The sequence below is a fragment of the Physcomitrium patens genome, chromosome 11, assembly GCF_059467195.1.
Source record: "Physcomitrium patens ecotype Gransden chromosome 11, ASM5946719v1, whole genome shotgun sequence".
NCBI lineage: Eukaryota > Viridiplantae > Streptophyta > Bryopsida > Funariales > Funariaceae > Physcomitrium > Physcomitrium patens.
In genome coordinates, this window is record NC_143420.1 from 17,640,470 (window position 1) to 17,664,335 (window position 23,866).

The window sequence follows — 23,866 nt, forward strand, 5'->3', positions numbered from 1 at the left end:
GTGACCCACCTTTTCTTCTTCTATTGATTTGAATTCTTATTTTCATTTTCTTTTCTTTTCTTTTCAAATTTTCTTTATGTTTTGATAGGGTGATGTTTTTTATTTGAAATTTTTAGATTAAAATTTGAGGAATTCAAAATGTATGTATTTTGAAATAATATTTATCATGTAAATAATTTTATTGATTTTTATATTTAATATTTTAAGAATATTTTTTAAATAATCAAAAAAGTAAAAAAAATTAGATTGTAGAGACCTCTATAATAAATGTGTGTAATATCAATATAAATATATATTTTTTGTAAATACATAAATACATATACACATGCTATAAAAATAATGTAATTAATGTGGAAGAAATAATTTTTTTTTCAATAGCTTAGATTTAAAACCACACAAAGGATGTAATTGGAATTCTATGCTAAATCTTGCAATGTTGATTTTTTTTACTAATTGCTAAAATATATTGCACAAAAGATTGGAGTATAGAGGAAATATTTTTAAATATATCATATAAGAATTATGCTTTATATTGACATTTTAGCTTATTAAACTAGCCATTTGGTAAAGTTTGTAAGGACTTTTGAAACACATACATACACACACACACACACACACACACATATATATATATATATATATATATGCATATTTTTATTATAATTAATTAATTAATTTTTTTGATTTATTATTTCAACAAAAAAAAAAAACCAAGTTATATGTGCTTACTATAATTTATCTTCTTTAGTAGATTACAATTAATATCAATTATATAGATATATAGGATTTTGTGTGGCCTGTGTAATCTACTTATATTTACTTTTGTGCATGAATACATTATGTGTTTACCACATTGTGTAGTCTAGAATCTATATAAACTACACATGCACTAACATACTCACAACAATAGAAATGTATCTCCAATGCGTAAATAGTATTGATAAACACAACATTAATCTATATTTGATTTGAGTTGTAACTCAATACTTGTCACAATCAAAAAGTAGATAGAATAGTCATATACAAATACTACTAAAATAAAAAAATAGAAGTAGTCTTAAGTACATATAGATTTCTAACAAAAACATGGCTAATTAGGTCTTTTTTATTAATGATGAGTGAATTTTTTTTTATAATTATAAATATTCTATAACAAATACAATGAATCAAGTCACATATAAATAATATAAAAATATATTATGCTATAATAAAAAAAAATATAATACTCAAAATCCTCTTTTAAAGGCTCAATTTGAAAAAATGAGTTTTTTAAGGATTTTGGAGTATTTAAATACCATGGGATTTGAATAAGGAGTAAAAGTCCTCCAAGATTCCATTCAAGATCTAAAATCTAAGTCTTATACTTACAGTGGTTCTATGCCTACAATATACTCTAATATAGTTCACTATGTTTTTTACAATTGTTCTGCAATAATATATTATATACATATCACATTATGCAATCTAAAATCTATATAAACTATATTTGTACTAATATAATCACAATAATAGATATATATATTTCTTTAATTCAAGTGGTAGTATTGATAAATATACCACATAATATTAATTCATATTTAGTTTGAATTATAGCATAATACTTGTCACAATCAAAAAATCGATCGAACAATCACATATAAACAATACTAAATAAAAAAATTAGACTTAATTCTAAATATAAATATATTTTTAGTAGAACCAAGATTAATTATGCTTCTTTTAGTAATATTTTGTACTATTAATAAAGCTCTTTTTTCATGATGGTGTATATCAATCAACATCAAATTAATTAAAGAGTTATGTAGTATTAGTCAAAGTAGCTTCCATCAATTTGTTAACATCCTCTAGATCTTTTCTTAGATTATTGACAAATCTATCCATTAATATGAATTTTATCTAAAAATGATGTCAAATATGACATATACTAATTCATTGAATAAATATTACATAAGATCATTGTAGCACCTCCTTGAGATAACTTATACTTTAAGTTAGATGAAAATCACACTCAAATTGGGATTCATTGTGCCATCTATACTTGACAAATGATATAGAATACAATTTCTAAAGTGATTTTTTGAAATTTATCCATCACAACCTTCCAACTCTAATATACCACTAAAAAGTATTTTCTTAACCTTTAGAAAAATTCAATCTATTGTCACATATAATGTAGTCATTATAATTTTTTGTAAATAAACATAATTATTTGATGCAAATTATTGTAGTTATAGTCTATAGCCTTTTTTATTTTAATAATGGCATATTTTAAGATATCATGATGTTAGACAATAGCAAGATTATTAAATTTTTTTTGTATACTATGTTGGAATAACTTTATTTGTATATTATATACCTCTAGCCACATATTAAGATGAACTATTTTAACTATCATATAAATACCACGTTTAGTAAAAGTTGACAAAATTGGTTCTTATCTATACAACAAGAAATAATATATATATATATATATATATATATATATATATATATAAAGTTAAAGAAGCATACTTGCTAAACTTATATTCTTTAGCCAACTAAGGTAACTACAAATCTTAGTCTCTATGATGTCCCTTCTATAGACTATTTTTCTTAAGAGCCATCTTAATAGTTTGCACTGGATATTTTATCAAACCATCTATTTTAGGATGATCTTATTATGTAGTCTTATGATCAATATATGATTCTTCTAATAAATTCTAAAATTCATATAAAAGCTTTTTATTTTGATCAATTAATACCTTAGCTAATATTCTAAAGAGACTTAGAATCCAATCAAGGAAATCATAAACTGTTCTTTTATTAAACTTCTTAAGCAATGCTTCTAATTCTATCCATTTAGAGAAGTATTCAATCATTATCAATACATATTTCTTATGATTTTCAATGATAGATAATGTCTCCACAAAATTCAAATTCTATTAGTATTCTAAGCCTATAATAAAGAAAGATTATATAATATATATTGGTGCATTAAATTAAGTATAGACCTTATCACATATTTGACACCTAAAATCAACTTGCTATATTTATCCATATATATCAATCTACTATTATTGACTTTTTAAAAGATTGTAAGTTTTCTTTATTTTAAAGTGCTCCAATTCTTCATAAATGTGAAGCACTAACTATTCACGTTCTTATGGCCTCTGTACCATATATTTCCTTCCATTTAGCATCTCCCTAAGTAAATGAGCCTTCTTCTATTTAAATCATTTGATTTATTGTAGAATCCAATATCACTCTTTAGAATTTATAATAAGTGGTAAATCTCCTTTCTTTAGATAATTCAAAATTGGTCCATCTTCAAAAACATCTTTGGTATCTTCAAACTCTTTTCTTCTTTTTATTTCATTAAAAATAACTTTTTTCATGAGCTTCTATTTATTGCTAATAAACTAAGTTATAATAATAAATACTATCTAGGCATCTCTTTTTCATCTTTTCTAATATGCCACTTCAATCCTATAGAATCATTTGGCTTAAGCATAGATTTCTACTTGATCCATTATCATCTATATTTATTAATTATATTCTATGCTTGACCTTGAAATCATACTCTTGTAGCATCAAAGCCCACCTTGCAAGTTTTTCAATTAATTTGTCAGATTCTATAAACCAATTAAGTGATTGATGGTCTATAACTAAGACAAATTCATTGCTATATAAATAACATCAAAAGTGTGTAATTTTCAAAATTGTAATTAGAAATTAACTTTCATATAAATTATACTAAGTTTTGGCATTGTTGTTTGCTTTCTTGGTATAAGCCACTACAAATTCTTTTCTCTCATTATTTGTCTAAGTGAAAAAAACTCTAATGCCTAAAGCACTTTAATTTGTACATAGTTGAAATGATCTACATGAAATAAAAATTAATAGGATTAGTGCATTAGCCAATTTATTCATAAGTTTTATAAAAGTTTCTTCTTATTCTTTACCTCATATCCATTCATAATTATTTCTTGTAAGCATAATTAAAGGTTTTTCTATACAGCTAAAATCTGCAATAAACTTTTGGTAATAATTCACTAATATAAGAAAAGATCTTAGATGATTCACATCTTTGGATTTTAAAATATGTTTTAAAGCTTCTATTTTATTCTTTTAAATAAATAAAAGAATACACATTTATTTTTATACAACTTTAGTCCATGCTTTATTAAAATATTCTAAAATAATTTAAAAATATTTTTGATGCTATTTTTATTAAAAATAAAGATATCATTAATATATCATATCACAAAAGGTAAACTTGTAAGCACTCTATCTATAATTGTTTGGAATTTAGTAGGTAAACTCTTTAATCTTAATAGTAGAAACTTTCATTGATAAAATTTATTTTTTTAAAATTCATCAATTTTCTAAAATATTATCTTATTAGTATTATTTTTTTCACTAATAGTTGGTTATATCCAAATCTCAAATCCAACGTACTAAAGACCTTTGTATGCCAAATAATATCAAATATTTCTTCAAAGATAGGGATAGTATTTTTATTTGACTTTATTCTTTTATTGATAGGCCTATAGTCACTATACATCTGCTTCTTTGTCAAATAGCCAAAGATGTCTTTTTTAGAAGGCATTAAAATAATTGATGCATATTTTCTATTAAAAAACTTTATCAATTTGGTATCCAAAAGCTCTTTAATTTGATTTTTTATTAATTCTTTTTGTGCTTCATTATACTTGTAAGATTTGCAAATTATAAGGACATTGTCTACTAAATCAATCCATACTTCTTGTTCATTAAAAATTCCTAAATCTTTCAATCCAAATCAAAAAAATCCTTAAATTTGTTTACAAATTATTATTCTTTTTGCCTTTACACTTTCCTTTCAAGCTCTATATTTGGTTTTTAAGTCTTTATTTTCAATATTTGCTTATCTTCTTTTAAAAAAGATGACACTCTCCATGATTGCTATACAATCATAGTAAGCATAAAGCCTTTTTTTTTATCTTTTAATATATAACATGCTCAATAATTCACTTTTTTTTAATAAGAATTCCATCCAATTTATTATTTTGGTATTTTTATTAATAAATAAGTTTTTTTACATATTCCTCAAAGGTCTCATAATTATTTCATAATATAATAAAATGACCCTCAAGTAATATTTATCTATATCCAACCATTTTTAAAGCTATAATAATTATTGTTCTTTGCCCCTAGCTATAGCGTGATCGATCTTAAAATACAATAGACTTTAAGTTACATCTTATAGCTTTGAATATAATGACCAAGTGATTCTACAATATGCAAACATTTTTTCTTTTCTATAATAATAATTAATATCCATATTAAATAATTTAAATCTATTGCATGTTCAAGTAATATCTTTTATTGATATCCAAAGATAAAATAATCATGCAATTGGATAATACTAATGAAAAATTCTACGACATGTTCTTATTTATTTGCATTAGATTTTTTAATGATATCTTCTATACCACTTATATTCATAATAATATATAGACTATTTCTAAAAAATATATATGATCTCAAAAAATTAACAAATACAAGAAATATTCTTCATAGCTCTCTAAATATATTGAATATTTGTTAAGAATATGAATCTCAAAGAAAGAAAATTTCATTAAATTCTTGTGTCATTCAAAAAGACTAAGAAATCACTCAAAGATGTTAATATATTGAACTAGAATGGCTATTGCTAAAGACAAGAAGACTAAAAAGTCTTGAAACAAGACTAAGGACTAAAAAGGTGTTGATAAAAGTGAAGAAGGCTTCACTCTTGCTTTCATATATTCCCTCTAACTAAGAGGTACATGGCAATATTTTATAGGACCTCCAAGACGTGTCAACTTTGCTAGACACATGACTTAACTTACAAGGCAAGTTATCTATATGTGTGCCTTATAGTTAACTTATTTCACAAGCTACTAACATATGTGTCATGTGGCAAACTTGTTGACCAAGTTTTTAGCCTATCAATTAACTACAAACATGTATAAAATTAAAGTAGCATCTATGAAGCTTCTAGAAAGCTTTTATAGAAGATATTATGAGATTAATCTATTTTTATCTTCTTCTACTTAATCATATAGATAATTATTAAAATAAATATATATATTTGTGACACTATTGCATAAAAAGTCTTATCATTCCTTCTAACATCACAAAGTCTTTTATTAAATTTTAAAATATCATGTACAAACAAATGAAATGGCCACTTGGAATAATCATAAGCGACTTGTAAAATGATTATAGGCACAAAATTAATCAACTATTGGCAAGGCCTATAAGTCCATAATCCTATTTTAATTGTATTTATAATAATTAATAACCTAAAATAATATAAATATATTTGACACTCTTTAAGTTCTTTTCTTTAGAATTTAAAATCATGTATATATTTTCAATGGTATAAGTAGGTATATTTTTTTGTATAACCTAAATAACTTGAAAAACTCTCATGAGTTTTTTAAATGAAGCACTCTACTTTTCTTATAATCCATTTTGACTTTTTACTATAGAAAAGCTTTAAGAAATGCAACTTGCAATAATTAAATCAATTGGACCATGTTTTCTAAGTTGATTCTTATTAATCCAAGTAATTTCATGTGCTAAAATAATAAAAGAAGTTTTCATTACCTTGTCTTAGAATAAAATATGATAATACTTTTTAAGCTTTTTGATATATTCAATGGCTATTTTTTTAGCTATTAGATCTTTGTTTACATAGAAGTACTTTTTAACCTTGATACATGCTTACAAATTTTTTCTAATTCAATATCAATGCTATTAAATAAATCTAATAATTTTTATTTTTATTTTATTTTATTTTATTTGTAAAAGATTGCAAAGTAATTGGCATTGTTACCAATAGTGAGGCTTTTAAAGTATTTTGTGGACTTTTAACTTCTTTGAATAGAAAAGATCTATTACTCTATACCTTAATTATTGCATTCTTAGTTTGTTTTAATTTTTTTTCTAAGACTTTTATATTAATATTATCTTGTGCACTTTGGCCAAATGTATTTTCTTGCTATTAGATTTTACAAGGACTACAAAAGATGAAAAAATTTCTTAATAAGTAGACCATTCATCCAAAACTTTATTTGCTTCTATTCCTATTATTTCATAATCTATGTAGTAATTCTCTTCTTCACATATAAATTGTACAAATAGAATGGTTTAATATCTATTACCAATTTTTCATTTAAGTCTATATAAATTTTTTTCATTTCAAAAATCTAAAAAAAAATCCATAGGATATAATATTATAATATCTATCACCACATCATATGACTCAACTTAGGTGACAATAGCTTTAGTCTTAATAGTTTTTGCATCCATAATATCATTAAACTATAGTTTAATTAATAATGATTGAATTGTAATTCCAATATCCTTCTATGACCTTCTTGTAGATGTATTAATAATAAAAAGATAAGTTTCTAATGTACTCTTATATAAATCCAAAGTTTTAATAGAAATCTTATCTAATATTAATGATTGGGCTCTAAAGTCTAATAAAACCATATAAAGTATAAAGATCCTTCTAATAGATTCTATAATATATAAAAAATCTTTTTTGTTGTTTATAACTATAACTTTTATTATTGATCATTGTCGTATGGTTTAAATTTGTGGTGCTATTGAATAAAAATTGGCTTAACTTAATGATTAATTTCTTTATTCATCTTTTAAAGCACCTATGCTATATAAGTTGATATATGTTGATATTTTTTAGTACTATTTAGAAAAATAATTTTTTTTAATAATTTAGCTATATTAACTCCAAGTGCTTCAACTATTTGAGTAAAATATTTAAGTATATAATAAATTGTGGTTGTTGTAAATTCTATCTTTACTTGGTAATTTGGTAGGATTTTTGTAAAGAATTTGATACTTTTACATCTTTTTGTACTATTTGTGGTGCCTTAAAATTTAAATCTTCCATGATAAATGATTGTGGCAATCTAACTTCTTGTTGTACCTTTTCAATTTATAGATTAAATGTATAAGTAGCATTCTTTGGTACTTTTTATTGGGTATGTGCTCTAATTGTTGTTATATAACTTGACTCATCTATATTAAAAAAGAATCATACTATGCTCTATAAAATAATAGAGCTTTGGTCTTTAATACAACTATAATTAATGCTAATTGAGCTTCAATTGCCTTCAAACAAGACTCATTCTTGATTTCATTCCTTTGACTCTTTACTTTCTTATCATAAGGTTTGTCCTACGCTTTTGTAGCCTTATATTTTTATTTTTAGTTATTTTTGGCTTTCTTTTTAGACTTCTTTGTATTAGTTTGCATCAATTCTTAATAAAGAGTTGAATACTTGATTTCAAGGTAAGTAAAAGATCCACATCTTAAGCAAAAAAAATTCCAAGTGGCTAAGGTTTTGTATCACTTATATCTTTTTGACCAAAAGTTGTAGGCATGGCAATCTTAATAGCAAAAACTTTGGCCTTCTTTATAGTCCTAAAGATCTTTTTTTTTATCTTAAATATGATTACATATTTTTTTTAAAATTAAAAATTATAGAATTTGTGGCCAATAATATATATTCTAAGATAAATAGATTGTAAGAAGGCAAGCTCAACACTCTAGCTCTAATTAAATCTTTGAGTATAGAATTAAAGATATTAAATCAATACTTGATGGTGTATACAACTATGATTCTTCAATACTCTTTATCCACCTTTTAAATTGGTAATAAATATCATAATAGGTTTTTTTTTGTTTAATTAAAATTGCAAAATCTCTAATATTATGTCTAATCTTAAGCCTTTATAGTTCAACCAAAGAACCTCAAAAAAATTCAAAATAAGATTAAATGAAGGTTTTAATTTTTCATCAACTTTGACATTAGCTATAATTTTTTTGAACTCTTACCACCTTCAATATTTATTCTAAAGTCTATTTTTTCTTCAATTGATAGAATGTTACTACTAACTCATTGACTTCTAATTTTTATTGGTCTTCTAAACGAGTTCTTGAAATCTACCACCCAATAATCATTTAATGCTTCAATTTTTGGTTTAAGATGGATCTTAAATTTAAAATAGTTGTGCATAAAAGTACCCTCATAATATTAAAAAAATACTTGCTACTTGCTATAAGGATTGATGTGAGTCCCACAAATTAATCTTAATTGGAGGATTAATTAAAAATATAATTTTAAGTCATTTAATTATCCAAATTTTAAGATTAGAGAGTTTTTTTGATTATTCAAGTATTTATTATAATTTATAAGTATTTATAAGTTACAAAAGTCTTATTAGAATGAAAGTTATAAAAATAGAGTCTTAGTAAGTCTTGGAGGTAATTACCTTATTTAGATTAGTATTTTTCTTATTGTTAAGTATTAAGAATTAATTATTAAGACCAATATTTTTATTGACTCTCTATCTTCATGTATTAATTATAAAATCCTATCAATTATTAGTTAGTAGTTAGAAGAATTATGAAAAAAAATTTGATGTCTTTTTGATTAATTATATAAAAAATAGGATTTTTAGTGGATTTAAATTAATTTTATTACTATAAAAATCACCAAGATAGAAAAATATAGCCTTATATGGATATTATTATTATGGAAATATTATAGGATTTTTTATAATTTATTTAGAATTTATTTATATTTTTTTTGAATTTTTAGAAAAAATTTCAAGACTTAGATAAAATTGAGTTTTATCACCTTGAGAGCCATTATGAAGAAATGAAGCAAGATTTGAAGGCTATACCAGGTTTTTAGGCTAATTGGGTATTTTCAAATACCGTAGTGAAGTCAAAAATGAAAAAAAAGTGGTTTTACTAGTAGAAAATAGGAAGACCAGGAGCTAGTATAGCACTTTGGATGTAGGTGCATAATTCCCATATGAGTTGTAGAACCTTGGATGTAGGTAGGAAGATAAAACTAAGGGCTCAAAGCCTCTTTAAGCATCAATATATACTACTCGTGAGCCTTGGTGAGGCTCAAACTCTTGATTTCTTAAACAAATTATCCTTGAAGTAAAAATTATTCATTAAACTTTTTTATTATTTACATTCTATCTTTAATCTATCATAACTTACTCATAGTAACTTGGATTTTATATGATTTTTATGTCATTAGAAAGATAAAAAAATCATCTATCTAAAAATATATTTTTTACTTTTACTTTTTATTTTTTTGGATGAAAATCTAGTAAACAAATTGTGACTTAGTTTTGGAAGTTGTGATTACTTGATTTCATTTCTTTCACTTGTATTGTGGTTGTTTTTCTTTAGTCTTTTGCCAATTTCTTACTTCACTTCATACCACCAATTACAAGCAACTCTTAATTGAAGCCATCTTGTAATTGAGGTTGAAGAGTGAAATTTACACTCATAACTGAATCTTAGTCTTTTTTCAACTTAGCTATTGTACCAAATTCCAAACTTAATAATAAAGTAATCTAGTTCAATAATACCTATAAAATCAAAAAACCTCCTTATTCCTTAGATAGCTTTACAAACTTATATCATTTCTTCCTTATTGTTGTAGTACAATGTATAACTACCAACTTTTTCTTTTTCTTGTATTTTTTTCTTTTATACTTAATAATTCTATATTTATAAGCAGTCTATTTTCTTTTTATTCTACCATAAATTTATTCTTAATTTCTAATTTTTTATATTTTATATTAATTCCTCAATTTCTAAAAAAATAAGAATTAATTAAGATTTATTATTTTTAGCTATACTTCAAAGTAGCTTTAGCTTAGATTTTACCTTTTTCCATTCTATAACCATCTCATTGAAGTTTTTGAGGTCTTCTTTAGTAAACCACTATGATTCATCAACATGCTCTAAATTCCCTATTATTTTCAACATGTAGCTAAAATTCCAATAATATCCAATTTATTTCTAAAATCCTTATAATTCCAAACTTATTGTCAAAATCTTTATAATTTCTTCTATCAATTAATAACTTGCATAAAGCCACATCTATCTTCATATAACTTTTATGTCCAAAGTAGAGTCTTGCTATATGCTTGATGTCCACAAATAGATGGCTTGAAAAACTTACTAAAATCTTGCTATCCTTGAAGCTTTGATTTCATGCTCCATTTCATGTGCTCTATAGCTCCATGCCACACATTCCACATGCTACTTAATGCAATCCAAACTTTGGATCTTAATGTGATTTTAAAATAGATAAAGACTAAAATGGTACATAGATAGGATAAATCTGTTAATCAGCATATATAACTATTGGCAATACAACATGTCTTATTACTGCTATTATTTACTTCATAAATAGACTAATCAAGGTCTTTTTTTTAACTTATAATCACTAGTTATTCCTTGTACTATAGATCATCAATCATTTTCTTCAAATTCACCTTCAATCATTATTCATATTTTGTTCAAAATCTTTTTTAGTATCATGCCTTCCATTTTTGATCATTGATTATTTTATCTCTATTAATTGCTTATTATCAATCAAAACCAACAAATGACATGCTTTGAAAACCACCCCTTCTAACTTCCTAATATTAATTATCTTTTTAAACATGATCTTTAGTTACTAAAATTTAAAACTTGAATTTTTACTTGAAATTTTGATCTAGATTTTGAGCATCTAGATGTGAATTTGGAGACATAGATGTAAATCTTGAAACTTGGTGGGACACCTTACTTATCAAGTTTATTACAAAATAAGAATGTCATTGTTAAATATAATTTTTTTTGTATTATTGGCTTCTTCTTTTTCTTCTCTTTACTTTTACTACATCTAGTAGTTTTACTTATATACCAATCAAGTTCAATACCAAGATTATACAAAAACTTATATAGCAAAGAATTTATTAAGACCTCTACCATGATACTTTTTCTCACGATGTTAAAAAAAAAAATGATACAATCAACCTTTGCTATCTTAAATGCACTTACAATTAGCAATTCTAGTAAGTATGATTCTACCTCTATCACCCATTATTGCAACTATGAGAGCCATTTCCTTCTTATAGTCCATTATCACCTTCTTTAGCCTCGTCAACTTTCTACTTGTAAATACATGTATTTTGAGCTCTATCCTTCTACTTTCAATCAATTCAATAGTACAAATTTTGAATAGAGGCATTCTAGCCTCTATCTTCTAAGCTTGTTATTAGATCTCTACTTGTCATTAATTTAGTCATACTTGGTATTATTGTATGTAAATTCTTTTTCAAAGTATTTTATCAAAAGACACTTGATGTTGCAACTGTCATAGTTGTTGATGTCTTTCTAATACTTCTCTTTACAATCAATATTGTAGTTGGTTCAACTTGACTTGTACATATATTTTCACTTATTACTGCTGCACTTGGCATTAACATACTGCACATATTCACTTAATACCAAGAAATTCTTCCCAACTTTGTTCTTTTTTTGTACTAATCATGACTATTATCCTATGTGGTGTTTTTTTATACAACCACTATAAACTATTTGTCACAATTTGGAAAAGCTTCTCTATATGGTAATTCTTCCTCACTATAATGAGACAAGTATTATCATGGCATGTTTTCCATATCTTTGAAGTTAATTGAAGGTCCATTGATTAAATTTATAACTATTTTATATATAAAAATATGTAATTTTTAAAATATATATACACTCTTCCAAATAATTAGATGAAAATGTAATATGAATATTTTGTGATTTTTTAACAATTCTTATCAATTAAACTTATATTATTCAGTAATCTATATGAAAATCATATTTTATATTAATGTTTAGGAAGATTTTTAATATAATAATATTTAATTAATAGCATACATTAACCATATAAAGATGTTTTTTTAGTTTATAGTAAAATTTGTAATATTTAATTTTGAATTAGATACAGAATCATAGAAAATAAAAAATTGAAGTATGAAAAGGTTGTGAAAAATTAAAATTGACAAGCTTAATGTGGCATCAAGGATTAGAACTTGGTTGGATTAAATTACTTGGATTCTTTCTTCTTTGATTTTTTATTCCAACTATAAAATTTTATTAAAAAAAATAAAATTATTTTACAATTGAATGAATAATACATATTTAATTATAATATTTTGATACAAATTATCTTTAAATTTTTTGGAGATAAAAATAGAATATTATTATTTAATAATTAATATATCATAATTTTTAATTAATAATTAATTATCATTTAAAATAAAATAAATTAAAATATTATGTATAAAATATGTAAAATATTTAATACATAATTATATTAATCTAGATTTATTTATATTTTAAAAATTTACTAATGAAAATGAACTTATATACAAATATCTATAAACTTTTAGAATTGATTTTAAAGATATATGATGTTACGAAATCAAAATCTTATGTACTTAAATTATTTTTTAATGATAAAAAAATAAAAAATAAAAAATCATCATATGTTTATATTATTATTTAAAAAAATATAATTAAGTAGAAGTATACTAAAATATGTATAATTTTTATTAAAAATTATATTGGTCCTTAAATCTTCTTTAAAATTAATTAAAAAACCTTGATATTAATACTTAGAAAAGATCAATTATAAACCATGCTTGAAACCAAACTCCAAAGCTCAAAATTAAGAGTTTACTACATTTTTGTATTCTATTTATTGATTAGAAAATAAAATTGAAGTTCAAACTTAGTAAGATTTCTTTGAGCTCTAATCTGAAGGGATCTTAGTAAGTAGGATTTTGGTAAGAGCTTTGCAAAGTCAAGATTTTTTAGATGACTCTAGATTTTATAAAATAAAAAAGAATTAATATATTTAATTTTTTTGTAAGTTTTTTAGTACATCGATAAGTAAAAATTTGTAGATTTTTGATAATATTTGTATTAAATATGTTCTTAAATTTATCTTAATCAAATGATTATGTCAAACTTATTAATATTTAAATGAGTTAGGATCTTGAAAATTGAATTTTAAAGGTTTGTGATGGTTTCTATGATATTGAGAAATTTTTCAATTAGATTGAAATGTTTTTTATTTATGTTGATAGTTGATTTAGTTTTTAAAATTTTAAAAAATTCAAAAAAAATTAAAAATACAAAAAATAGCTATTTATGTTGGAAGATTGACATTAAGATTGGAAAAATAAAATAAATGATATTTAAGTGGATTAGGAGATTATTAAGGTTTAATTGAGAGTTATTTAGGATTTTTTAAAGATTATTAGATTTATCTTTAGTTTAAATAAAAATTTATCTTCTATGATTAAGTGTTTGATACATTCTTAAACAAGATGTCATACAACATGACAATAAAATGTGATATACAAAGAGGTGTTGATAGTGTAATAGTTAATAGTATATTTTATTATGTATTAATAAGATTTGCATCTTGATTTTATTAAAATTTATACTGTGATTCAAATTGTACTTGGTGGTTTGAAATATATAAAAACTTCAAGGTATGAAAAAATTCAAGTTAACTTTTTATTTTAAATTTTTTCAAAATTAATTAATTTTATTAAGTAGGTAATAGAAGCCCTTGCTACGTTCTTCTATGAAATGCATAATTATTGCTAGTGTTGCCATCTTTTAGAAATGTATACTTGCATTTGTTTGCTTATTTAATTTCTAATGTTAAAATTGGTGTTGCACATGCTATTGTTTCATTGCTAAGAATTTGTAAATAAACCAAAATAAAACTATTTTATTTTAAAATAAAAATATATTATGTAAAGATTTTAATTTTATGTATTATATAATTAATTTCAAGAAAAACAATGAAGTATGAATAAAGAATGATTTTTTTGGTTATTTATGTGTAAATGGCAATAAAGAAAAAGAAATATAGAATAGAAAGTATTGAAAAGATTTATAGTAGTCCAAAAAGAAACTTTTAAGAGTTGCAATATGATAGAGTCTTAAATTAATAGTATCAATATTTTAATTACTTTATCTGTTTTTTACTTCAAAAATATCTTCTTGTACCTTACATCAACCTTAGATCACAAACATAGATATCATCTAACTTCAAAATTCAATCTTAAATTAACCTTAGATCAACTATTCTACAAATAAAACAAGAGTATTACTATTGCACTAACAAAGTTTTTCTTTGATTTTATATTCTCTCTCTCTCTCTCTCTATATATATATCTATATATATCTATATATATATATATATATATGTGTGTATGTGTGTGTGTATATGTATATGTGAGTTATAGACATACATATTTATTTAGATTAAAAGACTTAGATAGAAATAAATAAATATAAATAATTTTGATAATATCTTGTAAAAAAGCTTCTTAGAAACTTTATAGACAAGGATTTGACTTTATACGTATTCATAAATGAATGATAGATTAAAAATTTAGCCAAAATTTTTATTAAATATTGTACATGTTGATAATTTGTGGTACAAGTTGGCTATGTGGTGTACATGTAGAAACTTGTCTTGTAAGTTAGACATGTGGCAAAGGTCCTATAGAATATTTTCACATAGTTTATAATTAGATAGTATAAAGAGCTATAATTATCCAATTAAGACCGTTTTTACTTTTATCAATAGCTTTTTTATTCTTAGTCTTATTTGAAGAGTATCTAATATTCTTATTTTTCATAATAGATATTTTAATTTAATATTATATTATCTTTAAAAGACTAACTTTTTTTTTAATAACATAAGAGTATATTGATTTTTTGGTTATTTTTAATTCTTGTCTTTGAAAATTTGAGAAGAGTGTTAATTCACTATTATTATTTTATTATATAAATAAGTAAATTATCTTAATTTTTTCATTGTATTTTAAAGATTTGTAGACTATCTTCAAATAGATTTTTTAAATTTTCTAATATTGATTTTTTTCTTTAAAAAAGTAATCTAATCCTTTTTATGAAAAAAATTATTTGATATTAGAGGTTGCATATTATTTTCTTTTAATTTGATTCGTAGATTTGTAAAAGTTATTTGTTAAAGAAATAAAAGAAAAAATTATAAATGCTTTATTTGGCAAAAATAAGAATAAATTTTGTAACTATTATAGATCTTTATGAGCTTCTTAACACTCTTAATTAGAAATTTCACATATTATTAATATCAATTGTAGAGGTATTATTCCTATATTTGTGAAAGAAGTTAATATTAAGATTCAATATTTATATTAAGAAGTTATATAGTTAAAAGAAGCAAGTAGATCAACCTTAGAATTGAATTAAAAAAGTCTTACTACTAAAAGTACAAAAGAGACAAGATTAGTATGTCAAAGATATTCAATAGAACAACATCAAAATTTTGAAGATTTCTACAATAAATTAAGCATAATCTAAGATTATATCTTTTCTAATATTTTGATGGATTTACTCAAGTTGGATTTATATGTGCACTCTTATATGAAAGTACTTTCTTTTAGTTTGCATTTTTGATGGAAAAAGAATCACAAATCTTATATGATCTAAACTCATTTTTTAAAGTGTTTATGGCCATATTTAGAAAAAGTGATAAAAAAAGAGTAGCAAAGACAAAACTTCTATCTTTATAATAAGGATTATAATAAACTACCATATATGCTACTAAATTCCTAAACCTTGCTTGTGATGCAAATCGGAATGAAAATGATCTTATTTATTGATTTTAATATGGATTAAAAAATAATATCAAATATTTATAATTGACAATCTTCAAAACAAATTTATTTGAATAATTTATTAGTTGAGCTATTACATGTATCAATTGATTTTTAAAAGATGCCAAAAAAAATATTTGAATAGAGAATAAGAAATCAAATTATGACAATAATTCTTAAGTTTTTTAAAACTTATTCATCAAGCCAAGAACCTATGTAAGTTAATACATTATGTTTCAAATTTCTCACTAAGCAAGAAAAGACTCAACGTTGTCAAAAAGAATTATACTAATATTAAGGAGAATCTAAGCATACTACTTAACATTGTCAAAAGAAATAATACAACTACAAAATAATGAGCATGGTTGCTAAAGAAGATGATGTGTCAAAAAATAAGTATATTAAGTCACAATAGGGATTGTGTGGTTAAAATCTTATATAAAATCTAATAAAGTTCTTATTTTCTCTTTAGATCCATCAGCTTGGTTTACAATTGATATTTGTTTAGGATCAGAAAATTACAAAGTCTTTGCTTTGTTAGTTTTGTGAATCTTAGTTTTTTTTATAAAAAAAGATTTAAAAAAAAAAAAGAAACACCTTTGATAAAACAAAATTAAGCTAGTACATATAAAAGTCATAGATAATCATTTTTTTTCTTTAAAAGATGTTATTTATGAAACTATTCTTATAAATGTAGCAACTAATAGTCATATTAATTTAATAATATTTAATATTTTTATATATTTTTTTAATCTAATTATTTTAGATTTATTTTGGCTAAAAATATATAGTCCTTAAATAGACTAGATTTCTTATAATCTGAATATTTTCCAAAGAATAATCCAAACTTTTGTCATCCAAGTAAAAAATCATAAGTTAAATACAACCATGTCTTTATTAATAGGTACAAGAGATTTTATATAAGCTACAAAAGAATCACCTTTTATTATTTATGCTATATTTATTTATGATAGTATAAAGACTTTAAGTAGAATTCTAAGCTATTATGAGGATCATGAAGATATTTTTTTAAAAAAAATACAAATAATATTCTAAAGCATTATTTTTATGATTGCTTAATTAATCTTTAAGAAATAATTTTACCACCATTTGGAACAATCTTTATCTTATTAGAGAAAAAATTAAATTTTATTCAAAGAATAATATTAATAAAAATTTAATCAAAAACTTTGTATGCAATTTGAAATTTTTAATAAGAGTTCTTTTCTTATTTGCAAAGAAAATGGTTGATCATTCCAAATGTGTAGATTATTGAGGATTCAACAAAATATCCATCAAAAATTTGTAAATTTTATCTTTGATATTAAATATTAAATAAAATAAAGATCTATACAAAATTGAATCTAAAAAAAAATACAATCTTGTATGCATAAAAAAAAAAAAGATAAATAAAATATTGCATTTTGAATCAAATATGAGAATTTTGAACATAATGTCATGCCTTTTGGATTCACAAATGCACTAACTACTTTTTAATATCTTGAATACAATATCATGTATTTTGGATTTATAAATATATTAGCTATTTTTTGAGAATTTTGAGATGATTTTTTGTATATTACTTAGAAGATATTTTAATCTACTCTAAGAAAGTAAAAAAACATAAATTTTATGTTTATTATATGTCAAAAAATATTTAGAAACTCATGACCATATGTTATAATATATAAGTGTATATTTCATACAATTTATTTTTATTTTTAAAGAAATATCATTTCAAATGATGTCTTTGTGATGGATTTTAGAAAAATTAAAATTATCATTAATGAAAAGATTTAAAGAATAATATAAAAAACATCTAATATTTTTTAAAATTTATAAATTACTATCATAGTTTTATTTAAGATTTTTACAAGTTACAATTCTACTTACACGATTGACTTAAAAAGACAACTTTAAATGGAATAAAGAAGCTAAATTAGTGTTTGAAGTTTTAAAGACAATTCCTATTATAATTCCAATTTTATATTTTATTTTTTTAAGGAATTTTTTATAAAAATAAACATATCAAAATTTTATTTTAGTACAATTTTATGACAAATGGGAGTAGATGAAAAACATCACTCAATAGCTTTTCATTCAAAAACATTATTAGCAATCAAAATCAACTACAAGATCCACAATAAAGAGCTCCTTATAATTGTGGATTTATTTTAAAAATAGTGCCATTATCTAGAAAGTGCTTCTAGTCTAATAATTATTTATATGAATCATAAGAACATCAAGTATTTTAAATCAATTTGGATTTTGAATTATTTTCAAGTTTGTTAGAGCATGTTTTTATGAAGATTTGAATTCAAAATCGTTTATTGTCCATAAAAACAACAATGTTTGTCAAACACCTAAACTAGATATTCATAACTTATACTAAAAGAAGAAATTATAGCTTTTAATTAAAAATAAATAATTCTTTTGAAGCTAAAATATTTTTATTTTTAAGCTACAAAATGAATATTGATTGTTGATTCAATTTTTTTTAAGCTAGTTTAATTAAGTATGTCTTTAAATTTTTTTATTTAAAATATTATAAATAATCTCTTTGAATCTCATAAAAATTCTAAATTTGAATTTAAGAATAATATTTTTTATTTTGATGGATGTTTACATATTCCAAAAAATGAAGCATAATTATATATTCTTTAAGCTTGTCATAATTTTGTAATTATAAAATATTTTGGATATGAGAAGTTATTAAAGCTAATATTAAAAGATTTTTTGTAGCTTTAAATGTAGAAGGCAATTAAAGACTTTGTACAATAATGTAATATTTATTCTAAATCAAAAACTCCTTGGAATTAGCTTTATAGACTTTTTTAATCACTACTTATACTAGAACAATCATGGTCATTTATTTCTATAGATTTTATCATATATCTTTCAATCTCAACTTCATATGATTCTATGTTTGTGATAGTAGATCATTTTATCAAGATGGCATATTTTGAACTATATAAAAAAACTATCAAATGAGAAGAAATCTATATATATATATATATATATATATATATTTGTTACTATCATAGATTGTTAAAAGATATTATATCAAAAAAAAAAACTTAATTTGTATTATGGTTTTGAAGAATTGTTTTCAAAATAATAAAGGTGGATATAAAACTATCTTTGATTTTCAATCTTTAAAGTAAACGACAAAAAAAATAGATGAATTAAGTTTTAGAATAATATCTGATCTATATCATCAATTACCATGAAGATGATTAGGCTATTTTTTTGCTATTAGAAAAAATTTCTTATAATAATATAATACATTATTCTATTTAATAGTCATATTTCTATGTTAATTATAATTACCATATATTATTTGATATTTTTGAATTTTTAAAAGTCAATAATTACACTGTAGAAGATTTGATAATTTTTTTAAAAAAGCTATATGCTACAATGAAGACACAATTAAAAGGAGTTTAATAACAAAAAAATAAATGTAAATATTTATTATAAAGAAAACTTCAATTCCATGTTGGTAATAAAGTATGATTACTTTGTTGTAATATCAAGACTATTTGTCCTTATGAAAAGTTAAATTATTATACACTAAGACCATTTCATATCTGTGAACATGTCAATTTTTTTTTATTAATTATACCTATTGGTGTTGTAATTTAATATGGCTAATAGATAAAAGAGTGAAGAAAATACTATATTATAGAAGATATAATTTCAAAATATTACAGAAAATTATCTTAAAAATATAGATAATAGTCAAAAAATAATAAAATTAAAAATTCAAATATTACTTTTTTACAAAATGGGCTTCTACTTATTTTATAGGACCATAATTAATAAAGAAAAAAAATGTAGATTAGAAAAATAATGGATATAGGCATATGTATAAGAAAGTTAGCAATTAATTTTAGTAAAAATTACCTCAAAAAAATAAGAATTGATATCTAAAAAAGATTAATCATCAACTAGGATCAAAATCAGATCTTTAGTCACAAACTCACGCATCTATGATGACTCTAGGATTCTTTACAAATCAAAGAGTGGAATTTGAAAGAAGACTTCATAGGATTTCTTTGAGCATTAGTTTTGAATAATTTAAATTGATAATGACCTTATAAAAGCTTTGTAAGGTCAAAGTTATTTTTGGTGAAATTGGTCTTGTAAAATAAAAAAAAAAGATTTACATTTGAAAGAATTTTGTGATTTTGGTAGTGATCTGTAAGTGAAATTTTTGGATTTTTATTAAATTTTTTTTTGATATCAAAATAATGTGAAGAAAAGATAATGTCATACACATACATATTTACTTAGATTATTAGAGTTAGATAGAAATAAATAAATAAGTTTAATAATACTTTATTGGAAAAGATTCTTAAAAGCTTTACAAATATGGATTTGACTTTATATGTATTCGTAGGTGATTGGTAGGTTGAAAATGTGAGCAATAAGTTGGCCATGTATTATTCAAGTTAATCATATAAAGTACATGTAGGAAACTTGTCTAACAAGTTGGATATGTATCAAAGGTCATTTACAACATTGTTACATAACTCTTAGTATCAAGGATATATTATATAGGAGACCAAATAAAAAGTTGAATAGAAAAAAATCAATAAAAAATTTAACAAGAACTTGATTAAATTAGATGAGTATAAGATCAACACTAAGAGAGGTGAGCTAGAGCTCCATAAAATGTATTGTCAAGTTTGAGGATTTTTTCAACCTTGACTTAAATATATATTAGGTATTAAGAAGCTTTTCAAGAAGTTTCTATTCTACTTGAAGATGAAACAACATTAGAAAGTTCTTTAAGAAGTTTTCATATTGCATGAAGATGAAACAACTTTAGGAAGCTTCTTAAGAAATTTTCATTTTGCTTAAAGATAAAAACAATCCTAAGAAGCTTCCTAGATAAATTTCTTAATTATCTTAAAATTTTTTAGAAGCTATTAGAATATTTTAAAAACCTTCTAGATCCTTCTAAGAATCTCCCATGGATCTTTTTAGAATATTTTTAGAATCTTTTGAAACCTTCTATAATCCAATTAAATATTTTAAGAATATTTTTAAAATCTTCTCATTAGATGTTCATAACATCACCTCTCCTTTTAACTCTATGTTCTACAAAAAACATCACCTTCATATTTTCTTTCTTCAATATATACAACAATCTAGCAATAGCTTCATAGAAAAGTCATTCTAAAATAAATTTAGATTTTTAAAGGTATCATTGATAAAACTTTTGTATCTTTTGCAATGCATTAACTAGATTTTTTACTGATTCCTATGTAATTTCATTGATATTATAGTCGTGCCAATGAATAAAATACTCCAACTTGCATCTTTTTTGTTAAGAATCAAGGATCTTTTCCACTTTATATTCTATATGATTATCTATTTCAATACAAAGCAGTGATGGTTGTATTCTTTTTAGAATAGTTGATTCTAAATAAGCATCTAAGAGAAGAACATGAAAGACTAGATGTACCTTTATAGATGTAGGTAGTTCCAACCAATAAGCTACTAGATTGATTTTCTTTTAAATATAAAATGATTATAATCTTCAATAGTCCAAATTATCATAAGGTCAATTGATCTTAATATTTTCTCAAAAAATCCATACTTTATTTTTAACTTAAAAAATAAAAGATTCTTTTCTAATTTTTTCTAAAGATGCTTTAGAAGAATCTTAAGCTATTTATAAATAAAGCTTCAAAGTTACCAAGTACTGTGACAATTATTTTATAAGATCTTTAGTTACTGGATTTTTATCTTTTGATGTATCTAATAAATTAAGCTTTAGATAGTAACCATAATTAGATTAAAATAGTATTTATTGAATTAAAGCATGAAGAATATTATTATAAGCAAACTCTACTAAAGATAAATATGAGATCTAATTATCTTGTTGATAATTGATGGTATATTAAAAACATTGTTCCAAAATTTGATTGACTCATTTTATTTGACTATTTGTTTCATGATAAAAGACTAAGCAAAGTTTGATATCCACCTTCAATATCTTAAAAAATAAATTTCAAAACTTTGATATGAATTGAGGTCTTTGATAAAAAATGATGTTATCAAATAATTCATGATGTTGATATATATTATCAACAAAGAGCCTTGTCGTTTCTTCTTTAGAAGTTACTTTTTTGTATAGGACAAAATGTGCCATCTTTATAAGTCAATCCACAACAATGTTGATAGCATCAAATATAGCTAATAGTGGTAGATTAGTGATGAAATCTATTGATATTAAAGACCATGGTTTCTTTGAGATTGGTAGTGGCTATAGAAGTCTATAAAAATGATGTAAGAAATTCTTAGACCTTGAGTAGATGTCACATAAGAAGACAAAGTTCTTCCTAATTTTCCATATTTGAAGACACTAAAAATCTTGAGACATAAGCTCCAATGTTTTGTTAAACCTAAAATATCTTGCAATTAAAAAATCATGATAAGATTAAAGAACACAAAGTTGCGTTGGTTCTTTTAGAATATATATACAATCTTCAAAATACAAAAGAACTTCTACAAACTTAAACTTATTATTGTCAAAGCATTGCTTGATATTATGAACTAATAAATCCTTACCTAATTTTATACAAATTTGTTCAAGAAAAATTAAATCAAAAAATATAACCATAGAAGTAGCACAAAAATAAAATTATTTTGGCTTCAAAAGAGAGGTACATTATTGACCAAAGCTTGCTTGTCTAGCCTTTGGAATAAGATTTGATTTCTTTAATAAAGTGTCAGATATTTGTTACTGCTTTTTTTGTTGATATATAATCAAAAAATTAAAATAAGGTAATGACATATTCCAACAAGCTTAGAAGTAATTCAAAACCCATGTTGATATGAAATAATACAATTTTTTGTGATTTTTACATATAGTCACAAGATGTGTAGTATCTTCCAAGAAATAATGCGATTCTTGAAAAGAGTCTACAATCACAAGAAGCTCTTTATCATGAATTTCATAATTATTCTCTATAATTGAAAATTTTCTATAGTAGAATGCAATTAGATAGAACTTTCCATCTTTTCCGATTTGTGATAGTATAGGTCATAATTCAAAGTTGGAAGCATCAATCTCCAAATAAAAGGTCTTTGTGAAATCTAGATGTAGTAAGATTGGAGCTATAGTAAAAATTGCCTTCAAATCTTAAAAAGCCTTTTGAGCTTGAAGTTCCTATTTTAATTTATCTTTGGACGTCAACCAAGTAAGAAGAATAACAACTTGGAAATAATTCTTGATAAATATTTGATAGAAATTAAAAAATCTAAAAAAACAATGTACATCTTATACTTTCTTT